The following is a 17759-nucleotide window of genomic DNA, read 5'->3' on the forward strand; positions in this document are numbered from 1 at the left end:
AAGGGAGGAGAGAAGGAGAGAAATATCAATGTACGGTTGCCTCTTGTGAGTCCCCTGCTGGGAACTGGCCTGCAACCCAGGCATGTGCCCTGACTGGGAATCAAACCGCGATCCTGTGGTTCGCAGGCCCGCGCTCAATCCACTGAGCTACACCAGCCCGGGCTTTTATGCAGTCTTGAAAGAGTGATTGTAATACAGATTTGGCTGGTCATAAAGGCGCAGTATGATTTGCCTGAATTACTCTGAATTTCAGCCCTACATAAAATTGTGAAGTAGAAAAATTTACTTTGTCTAGACTCCTCTTTGTTTCCTGTGTGATTCCTTCCTTCCTCTGATCCCCAGTATCCCCAGGATCTTTTTTTTCCAATCTTCTCCATTAAAAAAGATCAAACTCATTCATACAAGATTCTTGATTAGAGTCATGAAGTACTTGTTTCAGGAAAAGTTCATTTAAGTAGGGCACAAAATTTAATTCAAAAATTTAAAAAAGTGTAGCAATGTATTCTCAGGTAACCTAATCAGGAAAGGATTTTTGGGGCTAGTCAGGTTCAAGAGCCAGTAAAATTTTACCAAGTAGGTTGTTACCTATTCATTTCATTGGAAACATATTTTTAGAAAAGTTAGATAATGTAACTACAGCTTTTTCTTCTGTGACATCAGGTGAAAAATTTAGCGTTGGCTGAAAGTAATAAAAAGCCAATTTCAAACTTCCTTAAATAGCTAAGAAAACTTATTGGCTTGGGGAACTCACTAAATCCAGAGGAGGGGGTGGGCTTCAAACTGGGTTTAAGCTTCGCCATCATGTGTCAGCTTTATCCTCAGCCTGGCTTCCCTCATGGTGGCAAAGTGGCTGCAGTAACTATACGACTCACATCCACACATCACACCAGCCAGAGGAAGTGGGGGGAGCCATTTCTTCTCCCAACGAACACAAGGTCTGGCCGTCCTTACGACTGGACCAGTTTACACCCGCCTTTGTGTCTGCCCATGAATACTCAGAGTTAGGTGAGGACGAGATTAGGCTGACTACGTACATCGGTTGGGGCCCACACCTGGAGCTAGAGCCAGACCTATTCCCATTTGACTCACTTGCTGTGGGAACAAAAATGGGGTTTTATGGAAAGTAACATCATGGTGATCTAATCTAAATTCCCAGTGGGCAGACCATGGTGGGTAGTCATGCCCCAGGCCTATAACTTCTTTAGTGACAGGGTTTTAAGCCACCCCTGTCCATCTTGTGCATGTTGACATGCCTTTGAAATGCCACAAAAACTTGACTATCCTTTTTTTTTTTTTTTGGTAAGTTTGACTATCTTATAATCTAATCCCTTGCTTTCTCTCACCTTCATGAAATCTTTCTACATTCCTTCCTTCATTGCAAGTGCATTAAAGAAATTGTAAAACTTTTATTCTCCAGAGCATCTGTAATCTTACTTCCTGACAACTGTTGCATGTTTGTCTCAAATAAATTCTTATAAAAATTCCTTATAGGTTTGGATGTTCTTACATCAACTGCTGCTTCATAATTCAGAGAAATAGAAACACACGCTGGGGAGTCAACTAGTAATGCCTGTTCAAAAGCACTATAATATTCCACCCAGTAAATACCATAATTTACAGTCTTCCATTTTTGTTGTTTAAATTTCCCCAGTGTTCTTACATTCCTATTTTAAATCAGGAATTGTAGACCTACACAAGGGAAACAGGATGGGGAATACAATGGGGAATAGAGAAACTGTGGGGAGAGAGTACACGTCCTACAGGTGATTGTCACCAGGTGAAAACCTAAGCCCACTGTTACCAAGTTTTCCATGTTCTACAAAGAGCAGCTTGGAATGCATGCAAGACCTTCCGACATAACTTTTACAAGCACCATGCAGGTGCTTAAACAAAATATGTTTGTGGGTCAGATCTGGACTTCAGCCACCGGTTTCTGTCATGGTATGAGTCATGCTAGAGTGTTTTATAACACCCTCCCCCAAAGTGAGAACTTCAGACCTTTTGTGGACCTGGGCTGCAGGGGTGTTTTTGATGCAAAGGAAGCCATGGTGGGGAGAGAAGTGAGCTGCGCACTTTGTATGAAGAACGTTCTGTTTTTAATTCTCTGGCATGCACTTGGAACTGTTTCTTGTGGTGAGGATGTTTGCACTAAAATCACCTTCACCGTCACTTATCTGGGTTCTCTTGCAACATCTCTTATCTAGGTTCTGTTGTGAGAAACAGTTCAGTTTTACCACCCCTGGTGATTAGAGGTGTGACACGGGGCCACAGGACAGGGTTCTTCTTTCCCTGTAACAAGCTGGCACACGGATTGACCCTTTAATACTTAGATGTTACGCTCACTTTAATGGAAGAATTAAACAGCTAATGGTGGCTGCTACTATTGCTCTGAGAGACAGGAGGAACTGAATTTGCAGAACACTATTTAGTTTGGACTCACCATTTAAAATACTTATTTTATTTTGGCTAAGTTTTTTACTGAGTGCAGCTAATCACCATAGCGTTGCCCTTTTTGTCCAAAAGCTTCTCTGTAGTTAGAGATATCAGAAGGCAGAAACTACAGCTTTCTCACGTGGGGACTTCCTCATGGTGCCCAAATGTAACTTCACCAGCGCTTTATTCAGTAGAGCCTCAGTACCGCTTGTTGGCTGATTTATTAATAGATACTGCCTCAGGAAATCAATGGAGGACTTGAGTTATTCTAACCCTAACTTCATTAAATATCAAACTGCCAGAATTTGACTCAGGTCCAGAGCTAGGTGAATGATTGAGATACAGAGGTTAATAAAAGGCCCAAGGTAGTTGCTACACTCCATTCGTCCTGTAGACATTAAAATGAGGAAAAAGAACCTGAGAGAGAGCGCCTGTGGACAAACATTTATTTCTCAGGGTAGCTTTTGCATCTAGGTGGGCAAATGAGTGCAGGGGAATTGAAGTGGGACAGAAGGAGTCATTGTACAGCTTAAATCGTTAGACGAATACTTAGGTCTTGCTGCATTGTCTTCGCTCGTTCCCGCAGTAACATTTATGGAGTCCTTCCTGGGCACTCCGCTAGCCTTCGGGGAAGATACAAAAATGAATGAAGCAGGTTCTCGAGGATTCTCTGGGGGATAAACCATTGCACGGATTTACCCAGATGAGGTTGAGTATTAGGCGCCGCTAACTTAGAGAAACAAAGTGCTAAGGAAATGGGGGAAAACGTACAGGTCCTTTCTGCGGTATCTAAGGAGGAGGAAGTCCACAAGTTCAAGGCTCAATCGGTACAATATTTGTAGAGGGAGACAGTTGGTTTATTTGATCTCTACCTACTTTGTACGCCTCAATTTATTGCCCCAAAGGAAAAGGAGGTGTAAATGAGGGCACCTTTTCTTTTTATACATACCAAGCAGTGCTGAGCGCTCTCCTGTTCACCCCCGCAGACTATTTCCTTCTTCCACTTCCCCTGAGCCCCGCCGAACCCACCAACGACGGAGCGTTTCACGAGCCCACGGCACCGCGAAAAAGGCACAGAAAAGAGTTCGTATTCTTTCAGGTGACGCCCCTGAAGAGGACAGAGCATTGCTGGAATCAGGGCTTTGTAGGGAAGAAAACAGTCGCCCCCAACGCCCCCGTCCGGGTCCCTAGCCTACCAAGCCAAGCTCTGCCGGTCGTCTCGCCCCCGGCCCCGGCCCCGTCCCCGGCCCCGTCCGGGGCCTGGCCCGGCCCGGCCGTGCGCGTCGCCGCCCTCAGGAGCGCGCACGCGCGCAGTGGGGCCCTGACGTGCGCGCCCCGACGCACCTCCCCCCTCGGCCCGCCCCTCCCTCGCCTCTTCCTGCCCGCGCCCTCCTCCCCTCTCTCTCCGCTCCCTCCGCCCCGCTCCCTCCGCCCAGCCGGGGCTCTGGCGGCCGCGGAGTGAACGGGACCGGCCCGGCCGCACAGCGCCCGCGGCGGCGGAGACGAGGGCGCCCGGCGGAGTTGTTGCGGCCCTGCCCGCGGCGACGTGAGGAGGTGAGGCGAGGGCGGCCTGCTGGGGCGGGCGGCCGGGAGCGACGGGCCGGGCGGGGGTGTTGGCGCCCGGGCTGAGCCGGGGGAGGAGGGTCGCAGAGGGGGCCGGGCCGGGACGCGGCGCGAGAGGACCGCGGGAGGAGGGCACGGGGCGCGCTCGGGACTGTCGATTGCCGCCCCGACCCCGAGGTTCTCCCGGGCGGCGGCTCCTCGCGGCCCGGGCGGCGGGGTCGGCGCCCCTCACCTGGGGGCGGCGTGGCGACTGGGGCGCTCGGCCCGAGCCGTGCCCTCCTGACATCGCCGCCGCCCCCGCCGTGGCCGCTGCCGGGGTCGCGGCCCCAGCACCCCCGCGTCCGGTGGTTCGGGTGTGTGCTCGCCGGCCCGCGGGGTTCCGTTCCGGACCGGGTCTCGCCCTCGCACTCCCCGTGTCCCCGCCCGCACTTCGCCCGGCTCCGGCCGTGGATGCTTGTGGTTTTGCAGTCTGGGATGGGCTGCGTCCCGGGCAGATCCCTACCTGCAAGGAATGCCCGGTTCAAAGTTGACCTCCTGGCCTCGGCAGCCCCCGTCCAGATTGTGGGTGCTGAGTCCCGATGACTGAGTCAAAGTTTCTGAGACGGCTGATACTTCGCACGGGTCGCCCGCGGCGCACGGCTGGGCGGCAGTGTGTCAGCGGGAGGAGGGGAGCCCGGCCAGGCCAGCGAGGGGCACCCGGGCTGCTGCTGCCAGGGCGGTACGTCCAGGTGTTGGTGTGTGCTCCTTGTGCCTCTCAGATAGTCTCATCTCAGAAAACGTATCAAAATCGAGGTGGTCAGTGGTACAACCTGAAGGGAACCGCCAGCCTTATCATGCACACCAATGGTAGGGAGAACTTTTGCTTGCTTGACAGGTTTCAGCGCTGACTGTTTGGAAACTGATTTCCAGGCCTGCGTGTTCAGTGCGTTTAAATTTTCTTGTACCTGGTGGGAGGTACGTGGTTGCTTGTTACAATTCTGAAAACACAGCTTCGTGAAAACTTTCTGACTTTTCTCATACTCGTGGTTATGTTGGGTTTCTGCTGCATTTCTGTAGGTACCCAGTGCTATGACATCAGAAGATACAAACTTGAAGTTTGCTTGTGGTCAAATAGGCAGTGGATTTTGAACATGGAAAATATTGGCTCGCAAGCTGCTAGCCCTGGAGTACTGGCCTGTGAGTCAGTTGCTCAACTGAGAGTCCCCTATGAAACTGATGATGAAATTGCAAAGGAGAACGACACGATGAATTTCACGTATATGTTACCGTCAGATTGTATTGAATGCTCGCCTGCTTGGGGAGTTGGTTGAGACGCTGAGTTAGACTGGTGTCCATATTAAATCAGTTCAAAAATGTGCTCTTATATTATCTATAAATAAGCCAGGGGGAGAATTGGATGTAGTTGGGCAGTGGCTGTAAGTGAACATATTGTATAACCTATTTTGTGTTCTAGAAAGCTGGAAACGGGTTGGGGGTCCCTGCACTATTCAGACATGCAGTGAATATACCAACCAACCTAAAAACGTGACTATAAATTTATGATGTTTTTTGGCGCCTGAGTTATTTGATGCCAATTTTTATGTGTTGTAACTGGTAGTCCGAGAATTTTTATTCCTCTGCTACTTGTGTCATGATTCATATAATTTTCTTTTCACTCAAAGTTATTATGATGTTTTTTTAAATTTGAATGACAGAATTTTATTAGGCATATGAAACAGTTTTCATGTTTATCAGCCCACTTATTCTCAATTTATAGCTTCTGAAAACTTGTACTTAATTTTTTTGCCTTAACTCGTATTTAAGCTTGATTAATTACTGTATATTTATTTGAACTCAGGTGATACAGCATCTCTCTCTTTGGAGTAGTCAAAAGAAGGAATTTGGTTGTGCCAAGTAAAAAATAGTATGAGTGGGAGATAGCCAGGCTTCTAGAGATTAATTTTGGAGAGAGTAAAGCAAAAATTTCTTGTATTGAGGGTCTGCATTTTAGCCTACCAATGTCTCGAAGTGTTGGGGGAATGATTATGCTGGAGAAGAGGGTGTTTGGAGAATGAAGTACGTATTGTAGCCTATGGGGTTCCCAGGCTCAGCACTTTTTCATCTCCCACTAGTTTTTTAAAATATTTTATTTATTTATCTTTTTTAGAGGGGAAGGGAAGGAGAGAGGAAAGAAACATCAATGTATGGTTGCTTCTCCTGCATCCCCTGCAGGAAACTGGCCCCTGCTGGAAACTGGCCTGCAACCCAAGCATGTGCCCTGACTGGGAATCAAACCGCGATCGTCTGGTTCGCAGGCCCACACTCAGTCCACTGAGCTACACCAGCCAGGGCTCATCTCCCACTAGTTTTAATGAACTGCTACATGTGTGTAGGTCATTCCTTATATAAATGCGTTAGGTTCTGGGTCTGGGGATGACTAGTGGCCCAAGGCTGACCCAGCCCCTGGTGCTGCGAAGACAACTCAGAATTCTCATAGATATTTTTATGAGCACTTGTCCTCATGGAGAATGGAGGCAGAGAAAGTATGGATTCAAGCTTGAGTTATGGTAGAACATACTCAATGTTTAAGGAGAGGTTTAATATTCTGAGCATGGAGACTTGATTTGACTCTTGGCTTTTCAGAGTGGGGAATAATTTCTACTTCGTGGTCAGTGGACCCCAATGAGGAAGAGTTAATGGAATTAAGCAGAACTTGTATCTAAGCATTCTCCTTTTCATAGTTCATTTACTTTCATATTGTACTCATTTAGCAGGTAGGATGTCAAAATTGTTTGGTTATAGCAAGTTTGTGCTCATGTTGACTCCTTTTTGACATTTTTTGGGGATTTTTTGTTGTAAATTTTGGGGATTTTTCTGGGAAACTCCTAGGCATATATTCAGTTGATTTGGAGTTAAGAGTTGGGTTAAGATTAGTATATTTGAAATCCTGCAACTTCTTGTTTTCTAAATAGCCTTAAAATAGAAAACACAATTCCTTATAAATACTGATGGAAAATCTGCTTACAGATTGTGTTGTTGTGATAGACATACTACAGCCAAAAATATATTCAGGAAACTTCCCCCCTCTTTTCCCAGTTTAGTAAGCTTAAATAAGATGAAAATAAGAAAGGTTTTTTTTGAATAAAAGACTGAATATAAAGTCTAACAACTGTTTGCCGTGGTGTTTTTCCCATTGCCTATTCTAAATTCAAGAAATACTACATGTCTCTAATCCGTGGCAAAAACTTAATTCCAGTAGGGAATTCTCAGTATTAGAGGTCTCACCGAGGGATGCAAACGTATGCTGGGGAATTTGGCTGGGGGATGTCAGGTGTAGAAACTTACTTTTTTACGGTACTGGTGTTCTCTATACCCAGGTTCTCAGAGGGGTGGGGTCATGGTTCAGATATCAGAACCCATGGATTTTTTTCATACTGTAGATTGCCTCTTCCTTTTCTCCTCTTCTCCCAATCCTTTGCTAAATGAGCCATCGCTCCTTGTGGGGATATGTTGTACCCCTCAGGTATGTGGGGCTGAATGACCACTGAGAACCTTGGTCCTTTGCTGATACTTCCTAAGCCATATTGCTACTCCCTGTAATTTACCTCTGGTGACACCAGTAGGCATTTGTTACTGTCATTTTTGCTGAGAATACAAATTGTGGTGGTGAAGAGATTACATATGTAATCAAGAGTAAGATTTATTGCATTGTGTAGTACCCATGGGAGAGACTAGGTAATTGTTTAGCTGAACAGTTACTAAATTGTTTTGACTGTGACACAGTAAGAGATATATATACCCTGATTCAGCACAGGCACATGAAATTTAAAGAAAAAGCTTGGGGAGACAATACTTAATCTTTTCAGGACCTTGCTAGAGCTGGCTCATCACAGTGGTTTGCAAGACAAATGGATGCATTTCCCTTCTCACTTAGCTCCATGCACAGTGACATCATGGTGGTAGCTGGAAATCGGCCACAGTGGCAGTGTTCACACCAGGGGGGTCAGCAAGTGGTACGATTCAGGGGTTTCCCCACTTTGGATAGCCAGTGTTAAACACTACACTGCCTGCTGCATGCTTTGAGATTTTCTATTTCATTTTATTTTTTAAAAAGCTGGGTTTCGACCTCCAAATTGGTTTTATGGCCTGCTAATGTAACAGCTCACAGTGGTTTAGTCCACCTCTTCCCTTTGCAGGTGTACATACTGAAATACTGAAGTTCAAGGTCATATAGCTAGTTATTAGCAAAGCCAGGTCTCTGGACTCCTGACCTGGAGTTGTTTTACTGGACTTCTCTCCTCTCTTAACCCAAGCTGTTCATGTAGCTCAGTTGGACGGTCTCACACATGCAAGACATTGCTGTGTTAGGCTCTTGGAGTAGAGATACGTGAGGTATGAACTTTGACCTTGAGGCCTTTGTGCTCAAGTGGGGGATTAGATATGGAAGCAAAGATAATGTAAGGGAGAAAGTAATATGAGGTAAAGAGGTATTGATAAGGTACTACAAGAATTTAGAGAGAGGAGGGAGAGATTACTTTTAGTTGAAGGATAAGACAAAAGGAGACTTTTAAGCCATGCTTTGGAGAATGAGTAGGATTTGGACAAGTTGAAATAAGATAAACATAGAGGGGAAGGCCTTTCTGGGCCAGGCCATCAAAGGCACAGAGGAAAAAGGCTAGGCAAGAAAGAGTCAGCACCAGATGGTGAAGAGCCTTGAATGCCAGTTTTCCTTTCTGCTTTTCAGTTTCTCTCTCATTTCTGTTTCTGGAGTCACCCAGTACTTCTTCACATTAAATACATTTATAGGCTGTGCTCCTGGGTAGAATATGACCCAGAGAGCACTTAGGTATCTATCCTTAGAGTAAAAGCCGAAGGGAAAAGTATGTGTCAGGAAAACAACCTTAAGCTTACCAATCCTAGAACTATTGCAGAGGGGAAAATATTTTCTCTGGAAGGAGATACCATTATTTTTTGTTTTGCCAAATAGCCTCAAATTGGCTATAGAAGAGCAGGAAGCAGTTTTGAAAGTCTTTTCAAAACACCCTCTAAAGCGTGATTTCTCAGTGATTTGGTCTTGATTTTTGGAGGCAGGTCTGGCTCATGCAGAAAGGCCGTTTCTACGGGTCCGCAGCTGAGCTGACGAGCTCCCAGAATTTAGGGCGGCAGGGCTGGGGTTTCACATCACGGCCAGCTGTGTGGGTTGACAGGTTTTTTCCTCAAAGAAGTTACTTGGATTTCAGCAATTATGTGTGTGATGGCCTGCGTGACTGAGGATGTTTTGAAGTCCCGGATGGCGCTTGCCTTATTCCACAGTGGCATTAGGTGCCCAGAAATGAAGATAAATGACAGTAAGTTGTGTCTGTTAAATTGATGCCCTGGTGGCAGCTCCCAAGGTTTCTGTCTGGTGATGATTTCACACTTACTGTTTCTAATGACAATGATGCTCAGTCAGATTGGAGAAGCTTTACTTCTCTCTGACCCACTAGTTCTGTAAAGGTAAAAGCCCTTTTAGACTGTTGCCCAGGTAACAACACACACAGAAACTGTTGGGAGTGTGTGGAAAATTTTGGTAATCTTGGTAATAAAGTTGCTATAATAAATAGCTATTTGGTTGGTAAAAGGAAGCTGGGCGACTTCTGGATGGTTGGCAAAGAATTTTCTGGATAAGCTTTGGTTCCAAGATGGGTATGACTTGTGACTTGGCCATACTGTGTTCTTCACTTATTTAAGCTGCTGGTATGTAAAGTATCAACATATATATTGTCCTGTCACTTCAGGAGGTTTCGGCAGAATGGCCCCACCAGATAGCACAGCCTGAGTCGTGTGGTAAAAGTTCAGGTGCAGCTTCCTGATACCCCATACCAGTTGAATGGACTGGCTAATCATGTCAGCACAGAGGTTTTTTTTTTTTTAAAAATTATTGTGTGTGTGTTTGGAGATGTGTTAGGCTTTATGAATTGAGTTTATTGGAATCCTTCCAAATTTTCTACCATCTTTTATTTGTGTGTGGTACAAAATGTGATGTTGATGTCCTCAACCTAAACTGTGCATACATTTTCTGAAGATACGTATGTGTATATTTTTACGCGCGCTCACACACACACACACACACACTCACAGACACCCTACCCATTAGTTGTTGGAATTTTTGGTGAAAGTATAATTTATCTGGCACATGTCTAAACACAAGTGTCTAGCTCTGTGAAAGCTATCATGTGAGCAGTCACAAATATGTCAGTAAAGCAAACCCAAAGGGATTTTGTGTGTGTGACCAATGTCCAAGAAAGGGGTGCACATTGAAAGGCAAGCGCAGCGATTATTCATGTGCCGGGGCGGGACTTCTCAGGCCCTGCCCTCCCCCATGTAATGCTCTCGTATTCTGCTCCCATCATTAGCAGTAATCAGAATCGGACGACTTTAAAATCAGACTTCTGCCCTGGCTGGCGTAGCCCAGTGGATTGAGTGCAGGCTGTGAACCAAAGTGCTGCTGGTTCAATTCTCAGTCACGGCACACGCCTGGGTTGCAGGCCAGGTCCCCACTTGGGAGCACACAAGAGGCAACCACACATTGATGTTTCTCTCCTTCCCTTCCTCTTTCTCTAAATATAAATAAAAAATAGAATCTTAAAAAAAACCAGACTTTCCCTACAGAAATGCAAATAACGAACACTATTTTTAAGAAAAATACAAATCCATGGTTTTCAGTTTTTAAGTTGTAAGAGTCATGGGACACTAGTTTTGGTAAGTCATGTANCAGACTTCTCCTGCCCTGGCTGGCGTAGCCCAGTGGATTGAGTGCAGGCTGTGAACCAAAGTGCCGCTGGTTCAATTCTCAGTCACGGCACACGCCTGGGTTGCAGGCCAGGTCCCCACTTGGGAGCGCACAAGAGGCAACCACACATTGATGTTTCTCTCCTTCCCTTCCTCTTTCTCTAAATATAAATAAAAAATAGAATCTTAAAAAAAACCAGACTTTCCCTACAGAAATGCAAATAACGAACACTATTTTTAAGAAAAATACAAATCCATGGTTTTCAGTTTTTAAGTTGTAAGAGTCATGGGACACTAGTTTTGGTAAGTCATGTAGAGTATTTATTCCGTGCTTCAAGATGTATTTGTCATTTTGAGGCCCTCTGCTAAGAGCATTATGTAAATGCAAATGGCTGTTAAAGTGGTGATTAAGTATTTCCTCCAGTAGTTTGTTTCTCTGTAGTAAATTTATCTTGGTATGACACTTTGAATAGATTATACCTTAGTGAAAAGTCAACCATTAAAGGGGGCTTATGCATATTGCCAACAATATGGTTTATTAGGTTGTTTTAGAGTAATTTTATTTCGGTAGCTATTTGCTGTCCTATCTCATTCACTTATTATTTCCGCAAACCTCTTTTGTCTTGACTGTATTCTTTCATTCTTTGTCTCATATCTGGCCTGCTGTTAATAGCCATGTGTGGACTGATGTTTTGATTTGCCTTTGTTCTAGTCTTTTTGGGTTACACAGATGTATCACTGCCTATCAAGTTGGTACTGAGTTGTGATTTAGTTAGCGTCTTCTTTTCTCCATCCATTTTCCCCCCTTAGTGGTCTAGAATCAACTCTAACACTAACCCAAGCTTCCTGGTAGTTAATGGGAAAATGAAATTAGGTGTTATAATTTATAATTTAAATTTATAATTTAAACTAGGTATTATAAATCCTAGGACCACTTATTTGCCAAGACTAGAAAACCTATAAAATTTTTATGCAAGAGTTATGCAGCTTACTAAGTCTTGGCCTCTAGGGTCTTTTTTTTTATTTTTAAATTCTGGCCTGAGTTTTATATTTCTTGTCACTATTGTCAGTTTTTTTTTTTAAAGGTTGTAACTCTTTTTTTTTAAGACTTTATTTATTTATTTATCTTTAGAGGGGAAGGAGAGGGAGAGAAACATCAGTGTATGGTTGCCTTTCGTGCGTCCCCTGCTGGGAGTTGGCCTGCAGGGAACCAACGTGCAACCCAGGCATGTGCCCTGACTGGGAATCGAACTGTGATCCTCTGGTTTCGCAGGCCCGCGCTCAATCCACTGAGCTACACCAGCCAGGGCATCACTATTGTCAGTATTGATAGATGAAACAGGTTTCTCCTTTTGCACTTGGTTTCATAAACAATAAAAATAGCAATCTCTACTATTCGAAGATATCAGAAAGTTTTAAAAAGATAATCTAGTAACAGTAGGTTAGGGAAGCCAGTTTGTTTAGCAATGAATGATATTTCCTATTTTGCTTATAAATCTCATGTTTGCCTGTGAATCATTGTGGAACTTTATTATGTTTCACTGAGAATTCACCTTTCTAAAGAAGACTTCAGCAATTTTGTACTTTTGAGCACTTCATTTGGAAGAGGATTACAATAGAACGTTTTAGAAACTTTGGCCACAGGGTGATTGGGAGCGAGGTATGTGGGAGGAAAAATAGTCATGAAGCTGCGAAGAACTAGAGACGTTTCTGGTTTGTGGAAGACAGAGTAGGTAGAATTGAAGATCTTACCTCTTGATCTAGTGCTGCTGTGAGATTCAGAGAGAATAAGGGACTTGCCGCAGTTTTTTCTTTTTGAATAATAATAAAAAAACAACTAACCTTCACTGAGCATTTATGTGGGTTAGTTATCAGATAATGTGGGTTATCTAGTCAGTCTTCACAGTAACTGTATGAGGTAGGTGCTATTATGATAGCTCCAGTTTACAGATGAGGAAACAGGCTAAAAGAAGTTCAGTCAGTTGCTTAAGATCACATAGCTCTTAAGAGGCAGGTATCCTTTGCTCCTAAATCTGCCTGTAGTAACTCCCAATTCCTCTATATTGATGATTCTTTTTTAAAAAATATTTTATTTATTTTTAGAGAGAGGGGAAGGGAAAGAGTGGGAGAGAAACATCAATGTGTGGTTGCCTCTCATGCACCGCCCCCGCCCCCNCCTCCCCCCCCTCCCCCACAACCTGGCCCTCAACCCAGGCATGCGCCCTGACTGGGAACTGAACCAGTGACCCTTTGCTTCACAGGCCAGTTCTCAATTCACTGAGCTGCACCAGCCAGGGCTATATTGATGATTCTTTACATGGGGATGGTGATACTTGCCTTGCCTGTTTCATAGGTTGTTCATGAGGATAAAAAAGGTAAGGTTTACAAAAGAATAGCTATAAGTGTGCCTGGTGTTTTCATTTTACTGGACAGTTTATTTTATTTTAAATTTATTTTTAGAGACCGGAGGGGAGGGAGAAAGAGAGGGAAACATTGAAGTGAGAGAGAAACATCTATCAGTTGCCTCTCGTATGAGCCCTGACTGGGATTCCAACCCTAACCAGAACCGAACCGGCAGCCTTTCACTTTGTGGGATGATGCCCAACCAACTAAGCAACACCAGTCAGGGCCCACTGAATAGTTTTTGAGAAGCCCAAGAAATCTTTGAACTAGATAAGCACATATGTTACTTTGTAATCACTAATGACATAAAATAAGTCAAACAAATGACTATTTGAAAGGCTACCATCTGCAAAGGAGAGACACATTTTGTGTGGGTCCAGGGCAAAGGGAGGCAGAAAGGTAGCAATCTATTGATTACGAGTGGGTTGGAAGGTTTCTGGCAACCGGAATTCTTCCTACAGTGAGGAGTGGATGTAAATAACATCAGGTGATCTCTGAAATTTTTCCAGCATTAAGAATCTATAAGTTTTCATAATAGCTGACTTTTCTTTTATTCCAATACCTCAGAATAGGTTGATAGGCCCAAAATATCATTTTTCTTTATTTGGGATTATCAACAGACACCACTCATTGTCAGTTTTTTTTGCATGTAGATTGAATAAATGTGGGAAAAATGTTGTTACATATTTTTGCTTTTCTCCCCCAATAGATAAAGATGCTTTTGAGAGTATGGTGGGTGAAACAGCTTAAAATAGTAGATTGACACATGCTTATTCATAATACTTTTCTTTCTTTATTTTTTTAAATTTTATTTATTTATCTTTAGAGGGGAAGGGAAGGAGAGAGGGAGAGAAATATCAATGTATGGTTGCGTCTTGTGTGTCCCCTGCTGGGGACTGGCCTGCAACTCAGGCATGTGCCCTGACTGGGAATTGGACCGTGGTTGTTTGGTTCCCAGGCCCGTGCTCAATCCACTGAGCTACACCAGCCAGGGCTCATAATACTTTTCTTATGACTTTCCCTTAAATTTAGATTTCCTGAGTGTGTATTTTCAGGAGAAAATTAATATTATTAGTATGGGTATAAAAGGTCATTTTTATTGTATGGAGCATTATAGCTTTAGGCTGCTTTGTACAGTTGGTTTCATTCACAGCGATGTGTGAGAGATCTATTGATTGGTTGTCTCTTGCACACCCCTAACTGGGGACCTGGCCCACAAACCAGGCATGTGCCCTGACTGGGAATCAAACCTGCGACCTCTGGGTTTCACAGGCTGGTGCTCAGTCCACTGAGCCATACCAGCTAGGGCTCAGTCATACTTTTTAAAGTGAATTTGTAAACTGTGTCAGAATCAAATTATATCTGTCTATCAATAGGCTTATTAAATGAAATGTCTTAACATGAATAACTAGTATATAAAAATGCGGTCTTTGAGCAAGATGGTAGCAAATTATTTGTTCTGCGAATTGGACTACCAGCCTGAAACACTTTCTCCAGCCCTTACACATGTTACGATGGCAGTGGTTTCACGAGGTGGAAACATGGGAGTTTCTTTTCTTGGACTTGCTGCTTTCTGACCTTATTCACTTGTGTTGTTGGCGTTGCCTCTTATTGCCACGATCTTGGCCTTTTTGTGATGGGATTGTTATTGATCTACTTCTTGGGGAGGAAAGGACCTTGAATCTGAGAGGCTTACTAGCTCTGTGACCTTACTTAAGTAATCTCACTTCTGGGCTTATGTATGTCCATAAAATGAAAGTCCCGATTTTTTCAGACTATAAGACACACCCAGGTTTTAGAGGAAGAAAATAGGGAAAAAATTTTGAAGCAAATAATGTGGTAAAATAATAATGTAAATAACATAGACCACTGCCATCCCCCACCCTCAGCAAGCCAGTTAAGCTCCGTTCGGACTGTAAGATGCACCCCCATTTCCTCCCAAATTTAGGGGGAAGTGCATCTTATAGTCTGAAAAACATGGTAATAATTTCTCTTGGCTGAAATTTAAGAAATAAAATGGGTGTGTGGGACATAGAAGGTGCTCCATGGTTGGTGTTCTCAGCTCTGTTACTGAGCCAGAATACTCAGTATTAGTTGCTTATTAGTGACTTTAATTGACAGCAGCAAACCAAGAAATAGGGTGGGGCGAATTGGATGACGTGGGGAATGATGGCGGAGAACCAGTGCTCTCGACCTGGAATGAAAGGCGCGGATGGGGAGGGCCTGTGGCTTTAGGTGAAGGCTAAGGCTTACAGGTGGAACCAGATTGGATCAGATGTGGCGTAACATCCACATGCTGGTTTAGAACCTGATAAACCAGATGGATGGTAGTTTTTTTTTTTTTTAGTTATTACAGTACTAAACTACTTGCTGGATTAGAGAATAATTTTTTTCATTGAACTGAGTTCAATTCATTCAAGGCTTGTGGACTGTTGAATTGTGATAATGTGTTAAGGCATTTCTAGGAGTAAAGTATTTTTCCCCCTTCTTTCCCCCTTTAATGCCACAAGCTGTTGAGATCTATATTGCTGCTCCTGCTGGTGGGGTCTGCCATTTTATTACATGTCTGCTGTGTTTTGCAAGGCACTGTGCTAGGTGCTGTGGAGGAATGTAAAGATGGCTAAGGCATAAACCGTGTGTTTCAGGAACTTGACTGTAATAGGGAAAGTAGTATATGCATGTATTAAAAATAACTGATTTTTAAAAAGAGCAGAATTATTGATTGAAACAAACTTAGTCTCTGAGCCCAGTATCCCTGGTATCATTTGTTTAAAGATAAATGGTTTTTCTGGAAAAAAATCTTAGGCTATTTTATGTGCTGGTGTCAAAAATTAATAGAAAAGTTGAAAACTGAAGGTTTTGACTAATGCTAATCTTCCATCTTATTTGAAAATATTAGAATTATCTTGTCATAATTCCTTCAATAATAACTTCTAAGGATTTATTATCTATAAATCTTGAAGTGTCTTTACTTTGATACTTTTCAATGTGATTCATTGAAAAGTTGGTTAATTATGCTATATATCATTCCAAAGTAGATTAAGTTAAATAATCATGATTCAGATATTTTCTTATGACAGTATTTTATCTTAGTTTGTTACCACTTGAAAAAATCCATTGCCATATTACTAAATTTATAGTATCTTTTAAACAAATATAAGAGCTGTAGCTTGATTAATACTTTTATATATGAGAATTTCTAATAAGGAAGCTCTCTACTTAGATTTTCCTGTTGCTGACTTGTTATTCAGATGTCAGCTCTCTTCATTTTTTCTGAATTTTTCCAAGCCATCCGATCTGAAGTGGTTCCTCAATCCTTCCTCTAGGCTTCCTGTGCACATTGCCTGTTTGCTTCCTTCCTTCCTCCCTTCTTCTTCCCTCCTTCCCTCCCCTTCCCTCTCCTTCCCTCTCCTTCCCTCTCCTTCCCTCTCCTTCCCTCTCCTTCCCTCTCCTTCCCTCTCCTTCCCTCTCCTTCCCTCTCCTTCCCTCTCCTTCCCTCCCAGGTGCTTCTAAGCTCCTTGAGAGCAAGGAATCAACCCCTTCTTCACTTTTGTTATCTCTAGTGCTTTCAATAAAGCACTCAAAACTGTGTTAATTACAGAATGAAGCAGAAATTATTGCCCCTAATTAACTTCAAGTCTTTCTTGAAAAAAATATTTCACTATATATTACCCCTTGGTTACTTCCTTTGCAAAATGGGTGAGGGGATGGAAGACAAAAGAGATTGAATTAGGTTATCTTGAAAATCCCTGTCATTTAAAGGCCTCAGTGTGAGCTTTGAGTTCTGTTCAAGTGATGATGAAGAGTATGTGCTCAGCTACTTAACTGGTTGCTTACTCTGTCTTCTCTGGAAACCAGTCATGCATATTTATATTTGCAGAGTTACTGACATCATTAGAGAGTCAACTGTGATTACAGAATCAGGTTTCTTGGTATGCCTAGATTATTGAAGAGCTTAGATCCGCAACTGGATTTCTGTTCTGATGACCAGATTAAGTAAGGTAAATTTCTTTGACATATCCAGGTATTAGATTGAATTGATCTTTTTGACATTTACTCTAAACATCAGGATATTGAATCATATCAACTTTTTAATTATTTTTAATTGTGAGTGTTATGATTTATATGAAATAAAGAGGTAATATTTGTATAAATAAAATGAGAGTTTATATAAAAAGTAATGTTTGTCGTAATTCCTGAAAGTCAGTGGGAATTGTAGATATAAACTGGTTTTTTGTTTGGCCCATGTGACTAGAACTTTAGACAGTTGGCCCTTTCTTTCTTCACTTGAGAAACTTCATTATTGTAATGAATAAAAACATTTTTTCTTTAAAATTAAATCTGTTGGGGTGACATTGGCTGATAGGTCCACATAGATTTCAGCTGTACATTTCTGTCCTACATGGTCTGTATATTGCATTGCGTGCCCACCACCGAAGCCAAATCATCTTCTGTCGCTGTGTATTTGGCCCCCTAAAGACATTTTGAATGGATAAAGGAAATAAGCAGACGGTTGGTAGCAGAGGAAATGTAGCCTATAAGCAACTCATAGAAGAATGTGACATCTCATCGGTATTCAAAGAAATATTTTTAAAGCAAAATGAAATAGA

General features: G+C 42.9%; 1 protein-coding gene and 1 long non-coding RNA gene across 7 annotated transcripts in view; one reads left to right on the top strand and one right to left on the bottom strand.

Moving 5' to 3' along the window:
* Positions 1-2868: 2868 nt before the first annotated feature.
* Positions 2869-3672, bottom strand: LOC118979205 (uncharacterized). Its single transcript, XR_005064862.1, has 3 exons — positions 3630-3672; positions 3383-3541; positions 2869-3056 (listed from the first exon to the last, which is right to left on the bottom strand). It is a non-coding gene; the product is annotated as an uncharacterized LOC118979205 (long non-coding RNA).
* Positions 3673-3898: 226 nt separating this feature from the next.
* The window catches only part of RABGAP1L (RAB GTPase activating protein 1 like), a 448545-nt gene continuing 434684 nt past the window's right edge, over positions 3899-17759 (top strand). For 2 of the 6 annotated variants that reach the window (XM_037035334.1, XM_037035336.1), the window contains exons 1-2: positions 3899-3987; positions 17030-17145. The gene's annotated coding sequence lies outside the window, so the exon portion shown is untranslated. The remainder of the gene's footprint in view (positions 3988-17029; positions 17146-17759) is intronic. The other 4 variants (XM_037035333.1, XM_037035339.1, XM_037035337.1 and 1 more) reach the window with 3 other exon arrangements.

This window comes from Sturnira hondurensis, unplaced genomic scaffold, assembly GCF_014824575.4.
Source record: "Sturnira hondurensis isolate 20B ecotype Veracruz unplaced genomic scaffold, ASM1482457v3 Scaffold0022215, whole genome shotgun sequence".
NCBI classification, from domain to species: Eukaryota; Metazoa; Chordata; class Mammalia; order Chiroptera; family Phyllostomidae; genus Sturnira; species Sturnira hondurensis.